Source organism: Macaca nemestrina, chromosome 1, assembly GCF_043159975.1.
Source record: "Macaca nemestrina isolate mMacNem1 chromosome 1, mMacNem.hap1, whole genome shotgun sequence".
Lineage (NCBI taxonomy): Eukaryota > Metazoa > Chordata > Mammalia > Primates > Cercopithecidae > Macaca > Macaca nemestrina.
In genome coordinates, this window is record NC_092125.1 from 130,136,644 (window position 1) to 130,155,895 (window position 19,252).

The following is a 19,252-nucleotide window of genomic DNA, read 5'->3' on the forward strand; positions in this document are numbered from 1 at the left end:
AAAATACAACTTTTTACTCTAAAGAAAAAAATTTAATTCCATATTTTGTCTAGGGGCATGAATGAAAACCACTCTAAAAAAAAAAGCTCCAAAATGTAGAATACACACACACACACACACACACACACACACACACACACACACACACACACACGTATATGTCTGTGTGTATATATATTCTACATATATCTGTGTGTATATATATTCTATACATGTATCATAAAATTCGCTAGGATTTTTGCTATTAGATTCTGAATCTATAAAGTATAGAATTATAAAGTAAGAAATTTGGTAAATTTTTTTAGTATTTTTTGTTTACAGTTTTTTTTTTAAGTTTACAAAGAGGTATAGTTTAGGTGAGTGGTAAACAAATCTAATTTATGTAAGTATCAAATATGGTTATGGTTGTAGAATCCCTTTTTCTTAGCAAGAAGCTACTGCTATTACTTGGCGCTAAATAAAATGTCTTAAAAAGATATGTTAACTTTTCTCTTGTTCTGTTTTGTTTTTTATAGTTTTAGGATGTAATTTTAGAATGCCAATCAGTTATATTCATGAGAAAAGTTACTAACTTCCAATTGGCATATAATATTTGACTTATGATAATACAGACTTATATCCAAAATACCTTCTAGATAGCATATGATTGATTGTCTTTTGTCGATTATGAGCTATTCATTTGGTTAGAGGTCAACATTAGAACACACAAGCTGTCAGGTCTTCTTTCAAGACTTTTATTTTCTGATATGCACATACGATTTTTTCCTCAAGGCAAATAATCAGTGAATATGAATGGAATTAAACAACGCTTTTAATAATGTCATAAATATTTTGAAATATAGCAGAAAATATTATATGATCATTATAAAAACGATAATAGGTTGGTGCAAAAGTAATTGCAGGTTTTACTATTAAAAACAATGGCAAAAACTACAATTACTTTTGCACCAATCCAATACTACATATACTATTGCTGTGTGGAACATTCTAGAAGGCTTAGAACTTTTAGAACCAAAAAATGTTTGTGGTCGTTCTGTTTCTCCCACCAAGAATAAAGTAAGAGGATCTGGAGGAGGCCACTCCCCTCTTCACCAGCAAATAATTCCACATCCTGGAGAAAGAAAATTAATTTTAGGGTCTAGTTATTTCAAAAAACTTTAAAAGATTGGATAAAATGTATTATTCAATACTCTTCAATCAAATAATTTATTAAAACTGTTATATGACATTGTTTTCCTGACAGATTTAAAAAATCTGAGAAATATCCAGAGTGTCTGTAAACTCATAAGTCTTTTGAATTTCTAACTAACTTTCTAACTCATACCAGTTGGATAATTAGGTCAAGTCATGGTAATGCCATTTTGAATATGTAAAAATGAAAAAGGATTTTTTTTCTACATTTAAAAAAATATATTCACCAAAGAGAATTAACATAACATGACCTATAAAGTTAGCGTTAAAAAATTCAACTCATAGTGATGTTTATCTTTCTTGCTTGCTGATATCAATATTGTATGCTTAATAAAACACTTAATGAAGAATGTTTCCAGATATTTACCATATTTTATAAACACTATGCTATAAACTTATGTAGATTACTAAAAATTCTCAACAACCCTTTGATAGTCTTTCATGCTACATCTAGGATTTGAATCTCTGGTTTCCAGAAGCATGGTAAGAATAGTTTTTTAGATGCCACCAAGGTTGAGGGGATACCACATGATGAGTGCTGGTCAATGCACTGTAAGTGGAAGTGACATGTTTCACTTCTGGACTGAAGTATTTACTTATGGGTTACCTTCCCCTCTGCTGCAACTCATTACAACTTTTGATAAAGTGATTTCTCTACCAAGCTATGTCACAGAGTGAGAAGATAGTATGGAAAGCCCTATCCAACTCATGTACCCTGAGGGAAAAAGAACCTTTCTTTTTTTAAGCCTGTAAGATTTATGGGTTGTTTATTACTGAAATCTAACCTAGACTGGTATTAACTGTCCCACTTTGAAGACAAAAATAAATTTCACAGCTAGTAAGAGGAAGAACTGAGACAACCTCAGGTCTATTGCAAAAAATGCATATTTTTCTCTACAACCTCTTTCCACACCACATGTTTTTGCACTAACCCTTGGACTTTCCATCATTAACTTTTAGAGCCCATGGGAATACCTCAGTTCTTTCAGTATTGTTGTAGAACCCTAAGGGCATTTCTCTCAGAATGCATAAAAATGTGCTATTTATCTACCGCTTAAATTCATAACTCTGCTACTGTTACAATTTTGCATAAGGAGAGCATTTGAAATTATGTAGAACATTTCATGGTTTTGATGTTGCATAACTTCCAGCTGCTGACCATATGAAGGAGCCACATAAACAATTGCAAACACAAAATAGAGAGTTTTATTACAAAATGTGAACTCTGAGATTGTTCTATTACTTGTGCAAATTCTTAATTTTTTTTCTTTGATTTACAATATATAATAAACTTTGGCATCAAGTGCTAAGTTATAATGTACAATTCCACATTTTCAGTTTAAAATAATATCTCCATAATGCAAAGATGTTTCATTGCTCCTTTTATCCATTTTTTATTAAAATCAGAAGTTGGAGGAAAAAGTCATTCCTTGTGTTACATCGGTCAACCTAGTTTATATGTAGTCTTTATTCATTTTGCACTGAAGTCCTACATTAAATAATGAATTTTTGGAGGTTACTTGGGATGAAAAATGATCCAGTTTTTACCATACTTTATAAAACAAAAAATAAAACTTGGGGCTTACTTTCATAGTTCCAACAGAGATAAAGTGATCATTAAAATTATGCAGTTTGAGTTTTGTATTATACCTGTAACTATAGATTTCACTGATTTGTAAAGCATTTTGGTTCCAAGCAAAATTATTGATTTTACTTGTGGAAGTGCCAAAAGGACACCTTCATTCAAAACCTAGAGTCAACAGATTCACTTAATGTGTTAAATATTCCAAGAAATAAACTAGATGGATCCAGCCTTCATACAAGAAGATATATTTATTCTAAAAGGAAGTGTTCTAAAAATGATGTGTTCTAAAATACCATCTAAAGTGCATCTGAGACAGGCGTAGTGACTCGCACCTAGAATCCCAGAATTTTGGAAGACTGAGGTGGGAGGATTGCTCAAGCCCAGTAGTTCAACACCAGCCTGGACAATATAGGGAGAACCCGTTGCTACAAAAAATTTAAAATATTAGCCAAGTGTGGTGGTGTGTGCCTGTAGCCCAGCTACTCAAGAGGCTGAGATGGGAGGATTGCTTGAGCCTTGGAAGTCAAGGCTGCAGTGAGCTGTGATCACACCACTGTACTCCAGCCTGGGCAACAGAGAAAGACCCTGTCAAAAATAAATAAATAAATAAATAAATAAAAAGCATTTCCTAGAAGATAATTTGGATTTTACAAGCAAAGCTGACTGACTTTGTGTCTTCTGCCTTGTAAGTGATTCTTTTTCTTACTTAAAAATACCACAAAAATGTTACAATAATATCATCCCTCTAGTATTATTGTATCAAATATAAATATTCTTGGGCAACTAAAAAGGACTATAATTACATATGTTGCTTTTTTCATAAACTTTTAAATATTAAGGGAAAAAGGCAAGACATAACATAACCTAGGGGGAGACAACATCAAAACATATAACCAACAAGGACTTAATATTCAGAACTTATAAAGGAAACATACAAATCAATATGACAAAATATAGGAAACTCCCAAAATGAGAAAATATGAATGGCATTTACATAGAAGAAACCACACATATCCAATAAACATAATCATAGAATTTCAAAATTAAACCACAACAGATATCACTTTACACTGACTAGCATGGGATCAAATTGAAAAATCAGCCAATATTATATGTTTACAAGAATGAGACTAACAAGAATTCATGTACATTGTTGGTGGAGTATAATTAATAACATTAATTTAAAAAACAATATGGCATGACTTTGTAAAGTTGAACATGTACATATCACACATTCAAACAATATCAGTTCCAGATATAAACCACAGAAATCCTCTTGCAATATGTTCAGGAGACATGTACAATAATATAGAACTGTTTATAATACTAAGGCATTGGAAACAACCCAAATGTATGTCAACCTGGGACATAATAAATACAATGTGGTAGAGTTATGCATTGTGATACAAAACAGCAATGAAAATAAATGAGCTTCATCTACATATATCCAGAGCTGCAGCTTATAAAATGTAGAGTAAAAAAGATGCAGAGAATGCAAACTTTCTGACATAATTTAAATAAAATTATACCACAAGTAAATTAAGCTATATATTATTATGGGACACATACATGTGTTATTAAAAATACAAACAAAAGTGTTGGGAAGGAGAAAAAGTAGTTAAGGATTGTGTTTTCTGCTGAGAGGAGACTGGGATCTAGGAAATTTTAGATCCATTAGTATGCTCATGCTATACATATATATATAGTGTTTTTTTCTTTCTTTTTTTTTTTTTTTTTTTTTTTTTGAGGCAAGATCTTGCTCTGTCACTCAGGCTAGAGTGCAATGGTGTTATCACAGATCAATGCAGCTTCAACCTCTGGGTTCTAGCAATTCTCCCACCTCAGCTTCCCAAGTAGCTGGCACTACAGGAGCACACAACCACAGCTGCTATATTATCAGTCTTAGCACACACATACCCCCCAACCCACACACATACCCCCCAACTCACACACATACCCCCCAACCCACACACACACACACATAGGTACCATGCTGTTTTCTAATAGCAGGATGGTAAAGGAACTATCAATAATATTAAAAAATGTTTTAAGACCCAACATGAAATTGGACCCAATATAAGTCCTGTTCTCTTTCAGAGTCATTTGTTCTTTTCTTTGCTCATTCCTTTTTATTTGCATCAGGCTTCTTTCTGTGCTGCCAGTAGTGCTCACACCTCAGGGCTTTTACACATGCTATTTCTTCTGCTCAATATTCGCTGCACATAGATGTTTCAAAGGCTTGCTACCTCATCTGCTTTTGGCACTTACTCCATTATCACCTTCTCAGCAAGGCCTTCACTGATCAATCCAATTAAAACTTTAACTCATTATCATGTGTATGTGGGTATGGGTTTAAATTATCTGTTTTATTTATTCATTGTCTTACTGCTAAACTTTTAGAATGTAAGCAGTATAAGGGCAAGGGCTCTTCTTATTTTTTTTTTCCCTCCTGTATTACCAATGCTTATGTCAACACCAGATACATAGTAGCATTCCTTCTGAATGAATTATTCCTTAAATTTCTTGTATTGGCATAGACAGTAACTTCAAACAGCTGCTACAAAAAAAGGAAAATATATACTGAAAAGGGAACTATATGAAATACTTAAAACCCGTTGATATTTGTGATTTTAGGAGGAGAAGTCCCTGTGGAAATGCTTTTATGTGGTATACAAGCAAAAACGTTTCATCTGACATATAGGGGCATATAAGGGCAGAAGGGAAATGAGCAGCTTGCCAGTGTAGTGCGAAGACATTAAAAACCTATTCTTTCTAATTCATGATTGTGTGTATTACAATATATTCCATGTACTTTTTGGGATATACTTTTTGTAAAAGCAGAGCGCATGGCCAGAATATTTAAAACGTATTTAACATAATTGTGTACATATTTAAAACATGTTTAACACAAAAATATATTTCTCAATAAAAGCAATATATACTGTAATATATATAATAGGTAATATATATCTACATGTAACTTGCAGAAAGCTAAGGATTTCTAATAAACTTTAAAAAATCTCTGCACATTTCTGTATTCAGGAGACCCATCTCCTGTGCAAAGATGCACATAGGCTCAAAATAAAGGGATGGAGGAATATTTACCAAGCAAACGGAAAGCAAAAAAAAAAAAAAAAAAACAGGGGTTGCAATCCTAGTCTCTGATAAAACAGACTTTAAACTGAAAAAGATTTTTAAAAAGACAAATAAGGGCGTCATATAATGGTAAAGGAATCAATGCAACAAGAAGAGCTAACTATCCTAAATATATATGCACCCAATACAGGAGCACCCAGATTCATAAAACAGGTTCTTAGAGACCTACAAAGAGACTTAAACTCCCACACAATAATAATGGGAAACTTTAACACTCCACTTTCAATACTAGACAGATCAACGAGACAGAAAATTAACAAGGATATTCAGCACTTGAACACAGCTCTGGACCAAGCAGACCTAATAGACATCTACAGAACTCTACACCCCAAATCAACAGAATATACATTCTTCATAGCACCACATATCACTTATTCACTTATTCTAAAATCAGCCACATAATTGGAAGTAAAACACCCCTCAGCAAATGCAAAAGAATGGAAATCCTAACAGTCTCTCAGACCACAGTGCAATCAAATTAGAACTCAGGATTAAGAAACTCACTCAAAACCACACAACTACATGGAAAATGAACAACATGCTCCTGAATGACTACTTGGTAAATAATGAAATTAAGGCAGAAATAAACAAGTTCTTTGAAACCAATGAGAACAAAGAGACAATGCACTAGAATCTCTGAGACACAGCTAAAGCAGTCTTAAAGAGGGAAATTTATAGCACTAAATGCCCACATCAGAAAGCAGGAAAGATCTAAAACCGACAACCTAACATCACAATTAAAAGAACTAGCGAAGCAAGAGCAAACACATTCAAAAGCTAGCAGAAGGCAAGAAATAACTAAGATCAGAGCAGAACTGAAGGAGATAGAGACACAAAAAACCCTTCAAAAAATCAATGAATCCAGAAGCTGTTTTTTTTTTTAACAGATCAACAAAATATATAGACCGCTAGCAAGATTAATAAAGAAGAAAAGAGAGAAGAATCATATAGACACAATAAAAAAAAAAAACGATGAAGGGGATATCACCACTGATCCCACAGAAATTCAAACTACCATCAGAGAATACTATAAACACTTCTAGGAAAATAAACTAGAAAATCTAGAAGAAATGGATAAATTCTTGGACACATATACCCTTCCAAAATTAAATCAGAAAGAAGTCAAATCCCGGAATAGACCAATAACAAGTTCTGAAATTGAGGCAGCAATTAATAGTCTACTAACCAAAAAAAAAAAAAAAAAAAAAAAAAAAAATGGATTCACAGCTGAATTCTACCAGAGGTACAAAGAGGAACTGGTATCATTCCTTCTGAAACTGTTAGAAAAACTAGAGAAAGAGCAACTCCTTCCTGACTCCTATTCTGAGGCCAGCCTCATCCTGATACCAAAACCTGGCAGAGGCACAGCAAAGAAAGAAAATTTCAGGTCAATATCCCTGATGAACATCGATGTGAAAACCCTCAATAAAATATGGGTAAATCAAATCCACATCAAAAAGCTTATCCACTACTGTCAACTCAGCTTTGTCCCTGGGATGCAACACTGGTTCCTATATACAAAGCAATAAACATAACCCATCACATAAACAGAACTAATTTGAAAAACCACATGATTATCTCAACACAAGCAGAAAAGGCCTTTGATAAAATTCAACACCCCTTCATGCTAAAACCTCTCAATAAACTAATTATTGAAGGAACATATCTCAAAAAAATAAAAGCTGTTTATGACAGACCTGTAGCCAATATCATATTGAATGGGCAGAAGCTGGAAGCATTTTCTTTGAAAATTGGCACAAGACAAGGATGCCCTGTCTCACCACTCCTATTCAACATAGTATTGGAAGTTCTGGCCAGGGCAATCAGTTGAGAGAAATAAATAAAGGGTATTCAAATAGGAAGAGAGGAAGTCAAATTGTCTCTGCTTGCAGATGACATGATTGTATATTTAGAAAACCCCATCATCTCAGCCCGCAAACTCCTGAAGCTGATAAGCAACTTCATCAAAGTCTCAGGATACAAAATCAATGTGCAAAACTCACAAGCATTCTTATACACCAATAATATACCAGCAGAGAGCCAAATCATGAGTGAACTCTCATTCACAATAGCTACAAAGAGTATAAAATAAATACGAATACAACTTACAAGGGACATGAAGGGCATCTTCAAGGAGAACTACAAACCACTGCTTAACGAGATAAGAAAGGACAAAAACAAGTGGAAAAAAAAATTCCATGCTCATGGATAGGAAGAATCAATATAGTGAAAATCGCCATACTACCCAAAGTAATTTATAGATTCAATGGTATTCCCATCAAGCTACCATTGACTTTCTTCACAGAACTGGAAAAAACTACTTAAATTTCATACGGACCCAAAAAACAGCCTGCATAGCCAAGACAATCCTAAGCAAAAAGAACAAAGCTGGAGGCATCACACTACCTGACTTCAAACTATACTACAAGGCTACAGTAACCAAAACAGCATGGTACTAGTACCAAAACGGATATATAGGTCAACGGGAAAGAACAGAGGCCTCAGACCACCACACATCTACAATCATCGGATCTTCTACAAACTTGACAAAAACAAGAAATGGGGAAAAGATTCCTTATTTATAAATGGTGCTGGGAAAACTGGTTACCCATATGCAGAGAACAGAAACTGAACCTCTTCCTTACACCTTATACAAAAATTAACTCAAGATGAATTAAAGACTTAAACATAAAACATAAAACAGTAAAGACTCTGGAAGAAAACCTAGGCAACACCATTTGGGACATAAGCATGGGTAAAGACTTCATGACTAAAACACTAAAAGCAATTGCAACAAAACTCAAAATTGAAAAATGGGATCTAATTAAACTAAAAAGCTTCTGCACAACAAAAGAAACTATCATCAGAGTAAACAGGCAACCTACAGAATAGGAGAAAATTTTTGCAATCTATCCATCTGACAAAGGGCTAATATCCAGAATCTACAAGGAACTTAAACAAATTCAGAAGAAAAAACAACCCCATCAAAATGTGGGCAAACGATATGAACAGACATTTCTCAAAAGAAGACATGTACATGGCCAACAAACCTGATAAAAAAGCTCATCATCACTGGTCATTAGAGGAATGCAAATCAAAACCACAGTGAGATACCATCTCACACCAATTACAATGGCGATCATTAAAAGTCAAGAAACAACAGATGCTAGCAAGGGGGTGGAGAAATAGAAACACTTTTATACTGTTGGTCGGAGTGGAAATTAGTTTAACCATTGTGAGAGGCAGTGTAGTGATTCCTCAAGGATCTAGAACCAGAAATATCATTTGAACCAGCAATCCCATTACTGAGTATATACCCAAAGGATTATAAATCATTTACTATAAAGACAGATGCACACATATGTTTATTGCAGCATTATTTACAATAGCAAAGACTTCGAACCAACCCAAATGCCCATCAATGATAGATTGGATAAAGGAAATGTGGCACATATACACCATGGAATACTATGTAGCCCGCCTGTAATCCCAGTACTTTGGGAGGCTGAGGCGGGCAGATCACCTGAGGTTGGGAGTTTGAGACCAATCTGACCCACATGGAGAAATTGTGTCTGTACTAAAAATACAAAATTACCTGGGTGTGGTGGCGCATGCCTGTAATCTCAGCTATTTGGGAGACTGAGGCAGGATAATCGCATGAACCCAGGAGGCAGATTGTGGTGAGCCGAGATTATGCCATTGCACTCTAGCTTGTGCAGCAAGAGCAAACTCCATCTCGAAAAAAAGAATGAGTTAATGTCCTTTACAGTGACACGGATGAAGCTGGAAACCGTCATTCTCAGGAAACTAACCCGGGAACAGAAAACCAAACACCGAATGTTCACACTCATAAATGGGAGTCGAATACATGGACCCAGGGAGGGAAACATCACACCCCAGGGCCTGTTGGTGTGTGGGGGGCAAGCAGAGGGATAGCATTAGGACAAATACCTAAGGCATACAGGGCTTAAAACCTAGATGACGGGTTGCTAGGTGCTGCAAACCACTATGGCACATGTATACCTATGTAAAAAACCTGCACGTTCTGCACATGTATCCCAGAACCAAAAACAAAACAAAACAAAACAAACAAAAAACAAAAAACTCCACATACATAAAACCAAACATGTAGGTTTTCTGATTGATACCTTTCAAAGTTTTGTTTTGATGAGCTGTTATAAGAGCAGGCCTCTCAGCTACTGTGAAATAAGCACAGGAAATGCAACATAATGATAAGGATTTAATGCCATAATGGCTATTCTTTTGCACCTAAATTGTGTAGTCACTGGTCATTCATAGAGTCTGCATTCACACATGGCAAACCATAATTGAGAAGCTAGAAGGACTTGTTTTGAGAGTGTAAGATGAATCATTTCAGGGCTGTAATGATTGAATTGCTGGGTTCAGCACCACCTGCTTCAGTTATCAGAGGAGTCGAGGTGAAAGCACAGTCAAATACAATCAACCTTTTGAAAATTAAATATATGTGAAAAATTACTGACTACAAAGAGGACTGAACTGTGTTATATAGTTATTGGCATAGACTAGTGAAACTCTTTTTTTTAGCGACACAATAGCTCTCTTATTGCAAAAGTGGCATTTTGCTACAATCATCTTCCAGTTGAGAACTGAGCTTCTGTCCTAGATTTTAAAATGCAACCTTGGAAATGATGTTATTACTTCTGTGTATACGAGTTAAAACTAATTCCAGCAACATTCCAATGACTATATCCACATGATTCTAATATCTACAAATAAATGAAAGTTTTTGATTAATGATTCATGCAGCTACTCAATTTCCAAATATTTGTTGTAAAAAATAAAGATAATTGATGATATTTTATTTCATTTTTGCGTCACTTGAACACAACCTAAAAAAATTAAAACTTCATAACAAAACAGCATGATATAATTTTTAGTTAAGTGATTGGAAAGAAAGGATTTCAGGACCATATTGGTAGTAAAAACTAGAAAGTAAAGGACCTCTTCTAGTGCTGCGATAAGCCACTCTCATTTGGTGGGAAATCAAATTTAATATTCCTATATATCTTTTTTCCTTTCTATTTAAACAAACATTGATTTTGAAGAAAAAATATCAAGTGCACAATTATTCTCAATGTAAAATTAAATATTTAAAATCAATTTTTAAGTGTTGAAATATAGAAATAAATCTCTAAATATTGAATTTTTAAAATTTATTATTTAAATATGTTAATTTTTTTTGAGGGAGAGTTTCGCTCTTGTTGCCCCCCAATCCTGTAAATAGTTTCTTCATTAAATGCTCTTTAACTACATCCTGTGAATGAGCCACCTATTTCCTGATGAATTCTCAACTAATAAAATATATCTTTTAGGAGGATGCCTTATATGGCCAGTATGTACAATATCCTCTTATTGCTAATTTCAGATTTCTTTCTCTCTCTCTCTTTTAAAATTCACATTCAGTAGAGAAAACAGTGTTTTAACATCGTTTTTACTGCATTGCAATCTGTACTAACACTCCTTTTCAGCTTTATATCTTTTTTATCCCAAGAAAATATCTTTCCATTCCTTGTATATGTGCTAGTGTTCTTTCTCCATGTGGTTAATTTCCTCCACTCTATTTATATTCACCTCAAAAGGCTTAGGGTTAATTCTAATGTCCAGAGGAGGCTTTTTTATACCCTTTAGCCTACATTGATCTCTTGTTTATCTGAACCTCTAATTGGGGTACAGATAATTGTTATTTTAAACTTAGACATATATGTTACTCACATGGTTCCTTAGCTCCACAGAGGCAGAAGTAATTTCCTTTAACTTATTTATCTCCTTCCCAGGATCTAACAATATACAAGACAAACATGTTTAATAAGTATTTGTTGATTTTGTCTTTTAAATGATAGCTATCTAAAATTTATTCATTCAGATAAGTACTTCCAAAATTATATTCTTTATTCTTTTATGCTGAGCACATTTATAATACTGATTGCTTTATTCAAAACTTTATTAAGAGTACTTAATGTAAACTAAAATTGCCTGTTGAAAGTTTAAAATGAAGTTGTTGATGGGAATGCTGAGAAAATAATATTATGAGCAGTGGACATAGGACTAAATAAAATTATAATAGCTTTTGAAAAATATAGCTTAAAATTGGAAATACTAATTTCAACTAGCTAGAAGAGAATAACTTGAAGTTTTCTAATGTAAAGAAAAGACGAACATTTAAAGCTATAGATGTCACAATTACACTGATTTAATCTTTACTAATACATGAATGTATTAAATTAACACCTTTGCCCTGAAAATATGTGCAACTATTATGTGTCAGTAGAATAAAATAAAATAATAATTTAAAAATAATCATGATTAATCTGAATTATTACTGAACAGAAAAATTAATGTTCTATCATACTGCATATCAGATACAAACTGCTAGAACAAAAAAGTTTAGTTGATGAACAAGCATTTATTTAATATACATTATAGCCCTAGCATAGTATTCAACAAATCAATTAAACAAAACAAGAAGGTCATTGCTTTTGAAGAATGTATAATCTAGGGAAAACTTTAAATACATTAAGTAATATAAACCACTGCATAATATCTAACAGGTTTTATATGATGAGTAAGGTGTGGTAGCTTATATCTCTAGCAAGATAACAAACCAATCAGTTGCTGGAACAAAGTATGACTACAGCCTCTGTGGAAAGAAGATGGAGTTAGAATGAAGATCAAAACTTCACTCATTAAGGTAGATCTCTGATCTTAGAAGGAACTTATTCATAAAAACCTGATTTATGCAATGGAGACTAAAGTAGAAATGTGCTGCTTAGTTGGTTCAGGAGAGCTTAAAAGCAAATCACAGGTTTGTGGAGCACCTAGAAAATGTCTCAAGATTAACTTAGACTCTACCTACTAATGAAGATGAAGCTTCTAATATACTTCCAGATATGATCTGGGTTAGTTCAGAAACTGTGGTATGAATGAGTTTAAACCTAGGATTTACTGAAGTTGAACTTGAAGACAGAAATAAAAATTAGTTTAATCACTCATTCATTTATTCACATATTTAACTTTTATCAAACAGTAATTTGCTGGATGACCAACACTTTTCTGGGCACTAAACTTCAGCATCAAATACTTTGAGGCTTTCATGCTTATAGATATGGATAGGCATAATTCTTACATTCACTTCCATGGTGCTTTTCCTGTAAGAAAAAAATAATTGAAGAAGACTTTAACTAAAAATATCATATTGAAGTTTTTGATATGGCCTTAATTTTCTCCTGAATAATCTGTGATTTCTGTTTACTTTTTGTTATTCTTTTGAGTTTTGAGGGCTATATGCAGTCACTATGGAAAATTCTAAAATAAGGCAAATTTGGGTTTTGGTACTGTTTATTGCCATTTTAGTGGATCCTTGTCTCTATCTCCCATTGAGGTATTTTCCAGTGGGAAGCCAGCATAATGTTAAAAACCTAAAACAAATTAAATTTAACACAGTTTATTTTAGCAAAGAACAATTCCTGAATCTGGCAGCACTCAGAACTAGAAGAAGTTTAGTGAGCTCTGCCCAGAACCATGAGCAGAGAACTTTTACAAGCCAGACACCTGGCAGAGTAGAGCAATCACCTGATTGGCTACAGCTAGGCATTTGCCTTATTTGGGTGTGGTGTGATGAGGCATTTACCTTATTTGGTTAAGATCTGATCAGTTTTCTGTCTATGATTGGATGAAGCTTACCTGTCTGTGATTGAAAACCTAGCATATATATGTTTGTGTGTGTGTGCGCACGCGTGTGTGTGTGTGTGTGTGTGTATATATATAAAATCTCCTAAATTAGGTTTTGATGTGTTTACATACTAAGTTAGTTACAGAGCTTTTATTGTTGGTTTATTTTCCCTATGGGAACTCAAAGCACAGAGACAGTCTCAGCCCAATTGCTACTTATTTAATTTGACAATAAGAAATAGAAATATTGCAATTTGGAGGTTAAGGTGTATTGGATTTGAATCTTGAGTCTGTCACTAATAACATATCTTGATACCTAAATGTCTAGAGAAACAGATGTGGGAGCTGAGACCATTGTTGAGGAGAAATCAGCATAAGAGTATGTTACTCTGCTCCTCCCAGCCTCCTGAGGCTGTTGGACTCCCTTGAGAAGTCCAAAGACATTAGGGAAACTTTGGGTACGAAGACAAATTTGAATTTTTAACAATAACTTTTTTAAATAGTGGAACATCCTTTTTAAAGCACTGAATTAGGAGCTTAAAATAATGAAAAGCAAGATTATTGGGAAGAAAGTGTTTTTCTGGATTTTCCAGGAACTATTATATATCTCTTCTTATTGTTATCCACCAAACAACTTCATTGAGTTCTACTTAGCGCAGGCATCTCAGAAAAAGTTTGCAATGCATTAACAAAATTGAAAGTCCTCTTCTGAAGTTGAGGGTTTCCAGACTAGCTCATGTATTTTGTGGCAAAGATTACTATCACACGTCCAGGGCTTTGTTTGCCTAGAGTTAATTCCTGTGGTTCCTGTAGCTGGAAGGCAATCAGAAGAAATAAAAAAGAGAGATGTTGGTCAGGGCTAACCATTATTCAGCAGTAGTAGCAGCTTCATGTGTTTGAAATCACTTTGTGGTTTTTCCAGTTTGATTTTTATTTTCTGTTGGACTAAACACTTGCCACTCTTGTTTTGATGGTAAGAGTAATAAAGAGTAGAGTTCCTGGACATCACATTACTTTAATACCTCATTGTTATAATTAATGTCATCCAGAAATCTTTCAAAAGAAGGAATATATTATAATAACAATCAGGAAAAGTTTACAGCTCCAGGGTCCATTGCAAATTTTAAAGAAGGCCATCCTTAGAGTTTTGTTTGCTTTAAGGGAAGGTAAACTTCTTCCAAAGTATTTACAGATAATTCTTAATAACCATGCCAATGAAAGCGTAATATAGCCTATGTGAATGTATTACACAGATACCTTCCCCCATCACTAAATCCTTTTTACCAAGATGTCTCCCTTATCAAATAGTTACTCAAGTAACATATCTGTTGGTGAACTTGGAGTCATATAGGCAGGTTCATATCTGACCTTATGCTCTGTCAGTTACGTGACCTTGAACATGTCATCTAACCTTGTGAGCCTTGTTTTCTGATTTGTAAATATGTGAGCATTAAGAATTATGAAGGGGCTGATATTTTACCCTAATTGCAAGCTAACACATTAACATGCCTCATTTTCATGAATGTTGGCAGAAAACACAAGACTAGAGGATCCAAGAAAAAAGGACATTTTATTGCTTATAGCAATAACAGTAGACAGAAGATCTTCATTTTCTTGTGCCTCATTTGGCACAAAGCAATGCAATTAGGAATGTTGAGAATCCAGAGGTAGAAGGGACTTTTATATTAAAATTTACTATTTTCCACTATTTTTCTTAAGAACTGTGTTTCATGCCCATTCTCTTTTATCCCTAAACACAGTTTGTCTTGTTCAGTCTTTCCATATTCTTTTGCCAGAGGTGGCCAGAAAATGTGTCTGTTTTTTCAAACAGAGGAAAGGTTTAGAGGATCTAAATATTTCTTATAAACTTCAAAATTTATTAATGTTTATTCTCCAGAGGTACCTGGTGTCTCTATGTACTAGGACTTAGTGGATTCTTTGACATGAAGGTCTTACTTGTTGGCTTGCTCTCTGAACACTTAGATTTTATTTTTTTTTACCATCTTCTAAATGAAAGTACCACTTTCCGACCATTTTCTGGCTTCTAGAATTTTATTGATATGAAATGTTTGTTATATCTACTGTCTTTCTTTTTATCTTTGTAGGTGTATGTCTATTTTGTTCCTTCACTGTAGTTTAAATAAATTTTCAGTAGAATGCACAGATTAGCCGGGTGCGGTGGCTCACGCCTGTAATCCCAGCACTTTGGGAGGCCGAGGCAGGTGGATCACCTGAGGTCCAGAGTTCCAGACCAACCTGACCAACATGGAGAAACCCCATCTCTACAAAAAATACAAAATTAGTCAGGCATGATGGTGCATGCTTGTAATCCCAGCTACTCGGGAAGCTGAGGCAAGAGAATCGCTTGAACCTGGAAGTGGAGGTTGTGGTGAGCCGAGATCGCGCCATTGCACTCTAGCTTAGGCAACAAGAGTGAAAGTCCGCCTCAAAAAAAAAAGAAAACAAAAAAGAATGCGCAGAATAATACAAAGTTTCTACAAGCATGAGGTCTATGTTCTGAGACAATACAAGCATTTTTCTACCCTTTCAAGTTCCAAGGTATATTTGTAACTACAAACCTAACACAAATGGCTCCATAGTATTTAATTATTTTATCTTTACTTGTTCTTTCTTTTCTAGAGATAAAAACAAAAATAAAACAATAACAACAAAAAAATTTGTTTCTTTTACTGTGGAGACCTTGTGACACAAATGTATTTTTTCCTAAAAATTTTAAAGGGTAATAATTATAATATTAAAATATTTAATTGACCTGTATATGCACACCCACACACATATGTATACACACACATACATACACACATATATATGCACATCACAATTTCTTTATTCATCTGTCAGTGCACACTTAAGTAGTTTCCATATCTTGACTATTGTGAGTAATGCTGCAATGAACATGGGAGTGCACATATCTCTTCAAACTATTGATATTGTTTCCTTCAGATATATATCCAGAATGAGATTGCTGGGTTATATGGTAGTTCTATTTTTAAATTTTTGAGGAATTTCCATACTATTTTCCATAACAACTGTATCAGTTTGCATCACTACCTTCTTAACAGTATACAAAGGTTCCCTTTACTCTATGTCTTTGTCAAATTTGTTATATCTTTTCTTTTTGATAGCAGTCATCCTAACAGGTGTGAAGTAATAATTCATTCTGGGTTTGAATAGCATTTCCTGGTGATTAGTTGAGTATCTTTTTCATGTACCTGTTGGTCATTTGTATATTTTCTTTGGAGAAATGTCTATTCAAGTGCTTTCTCCATTTTTAGTTGAATTATTTGTTTCTGTTATTTGTTTGTTTGATTGATTTTTGCTATTGAGTTGTATGAGTTTCTTACGTATTCTGGATATTAAATCTGTATTGGACATGTGGCTTGCAGATTGTATTAGTCTGTTCTCACACTGCTGTGAAGAAATACCTGAGATTAGGTAATTTATAAATGAAAGAGGTTTAATGGACTCAGAGTTCTACATGGCTGGGGAGGCTTCAGAAAATTTACAATCATGTTGGAAGGTGAAAAGGAAGCAGGCACCTTCTTTACAAGGCATCAGAAAGGAGAAGTTATGAGTGAAGGAGGAACCTGACAAACACTTAGAAAACCATCATATCTCATGATAACTCACTCACCATCATAAGAACTGCATAGGGGAAACAGCCCCCATGATCCAATCACCTCTCACCTCTCAAAGTATCTGTGATATGATTTGACTTTGTGTCACCATCCAAATCTCATCTAGAATTGTAACTGAGGTGTTGAGGAAAGATTACAATTTGAGATGAACTTTAGGTGGGGACACAAAGTCAAACCATATCACAGACATTTTATTTTACTCTATAAGAGTAAGATAAAATTTATTTCCTTTTCATTTTGTTGATTGTTTCTTTGCTGTGCAGAAGCTTTAGTTTGATATAGTCTCACTTACCTATTTTTGCTTTTGTTTCTTGTGCTTTTCATGTTGTATCCAAAAAGTCATTGCAAAGAGCATTATCAAAAAGCTTTTACCTTATGTTCTTTTTCTCTGCTTTTACAGTTTCAGAGCTTGCATTTAAGTGTAATCTATTTCAAGTTAATTTTTATGAGTGGTGTACAATAGCCATCTAATTTTATTTTATTTTTTAATGAAGATATCTAATTTCCCAACACCATTTATTAAAGAGATTATCATGTTCCCATTGTCTGTATTGTTGGCACTCTTATCAAATATTAGTTCACCATATATGCATGAGTTTATTTCTGAGTTGTTCATTCTATTGCAATGAGACTGTCTATGTGTCTGTTTTTATGCAAGTACCAGACTGGTTTGATTACTGTAGCTTTGTAATGCACTTTGAAATTAGAAAGTGTGATTACTCCAGCTTTGTTCTTTCTCAAGATTGCTTTGGTTACTTTGAATCTTTCATGATTCAATACAAATTTTGGTATTTTTTTCCTGTTTCTCTGAGGAATGCCACTGGAATTTTGATAAGAATTGCATGGAGTCTATAGTTCTCTTTGAGTGGAATGGTCATTTTTACAATATTAATTATATTACAATATTAGTAATGAACACAAGCTATCATTCTGTTTATTTGTATCTTCTTCAATTTCTTTAATCAATATCTTATTGTTTGAGAGTACAGATCTTTCACCTCCTGGGTTAAATTTATTTCTAATTTCATTCTCTTGCTCTGAGTCTCTTCCCCCAGTATCTCTGAGTTAAGATCTGGGTATTAGGTCGTCTTTCCAAATCTTAGAGTCAGAATGTGATAACAGTAAGAAATTGATTCTGAATCTTTTAAATTTAAATTTCCTGCTTTTATGTCATTAAAAAAAATTAAAAAAAAATTTTAAAAACCCAATATTCCCAAATCTCCTTACCTCACCTTTTTTTATCTACCTCTACCTCTTTCCATGTATTTTTTGATATATCTCTCAAATTACATGTGAATTCTGTCTGGACTACACTCCATATTGGTCCCAGGTTATATATCTAAAATCTTTCATTCTCCATGAAGTACTGAAATTAAGATATTCTGGTAAATACATATTCCCACAAAGATTTACTGCAAAGATTTTAAATTTTATGTGTGAATCTTCTATCAATAGCTCTGCTAACTTACAGTTAAAACTGTCAATTTTGCCTTCAAAGCATCTTTTGAATGTATTCATTTATTTCATTTTTACCACCCTTTATCTTTAGGCTCACATTATCGCTGCAATGGATACTTCAGTTGCTCCTTAAGTGGTCTCCAAACACCACTTTGGCGCACCTCCAAACTGTTCTCCATACCATATCCAAGGCAAATATTTTGAAATTTAAGTATGATAATTTTATATTATGTCTAAAATATTTTATTGGCTTCTCATTGCTGGTATCATAACTTCACCAAGAGGCTTTCACATAATTTACCGCTAAGTTATCTCCAAAGTTTTATTGCTCTTGTGTCTTCTCATTCCCTCCCAGTCAGTATATACCAGTCTTCTTTCAGTCCTTTCTACTTTTTTTCTCCCTCCAACTATGTGTTTATCTCCCTTTCTGAAATTTTCTTCCTTATTCTTTTTGCATGGGTAATTCATACTCTGAATTTCATTCATTCAAGTA

At 33.8% G+C, this 19,252-nt stretch overlaps 1 long non-coding RNA gene across 1 annotated transcript in view; it reads right to left on the reverse strand.

Annotated features, from left to right (window-relative positions):
* Positions 1-703: 703 nt before the first annotated feature.
* LOC105466262 (uncharacterized) overlaps positions 704-19,252 on the reverse strand; it is a 61,559-nt gene continuing 43,010 nt past the window's right edge. Inside the window, exons 4-5 of the long non-coding RNA XR_011609035.1 lie at positions 11,687-11,751; positions 704-1,111 (exon numbers count right to left, since the gene is read on the reverse strand). This is a non-coding gene — a long non-coding RNA (uncharacterized lncRNA). The remainder of the gene's footprint in view (positions 1,112-11,686; positions 11,752-19,252) is intronic.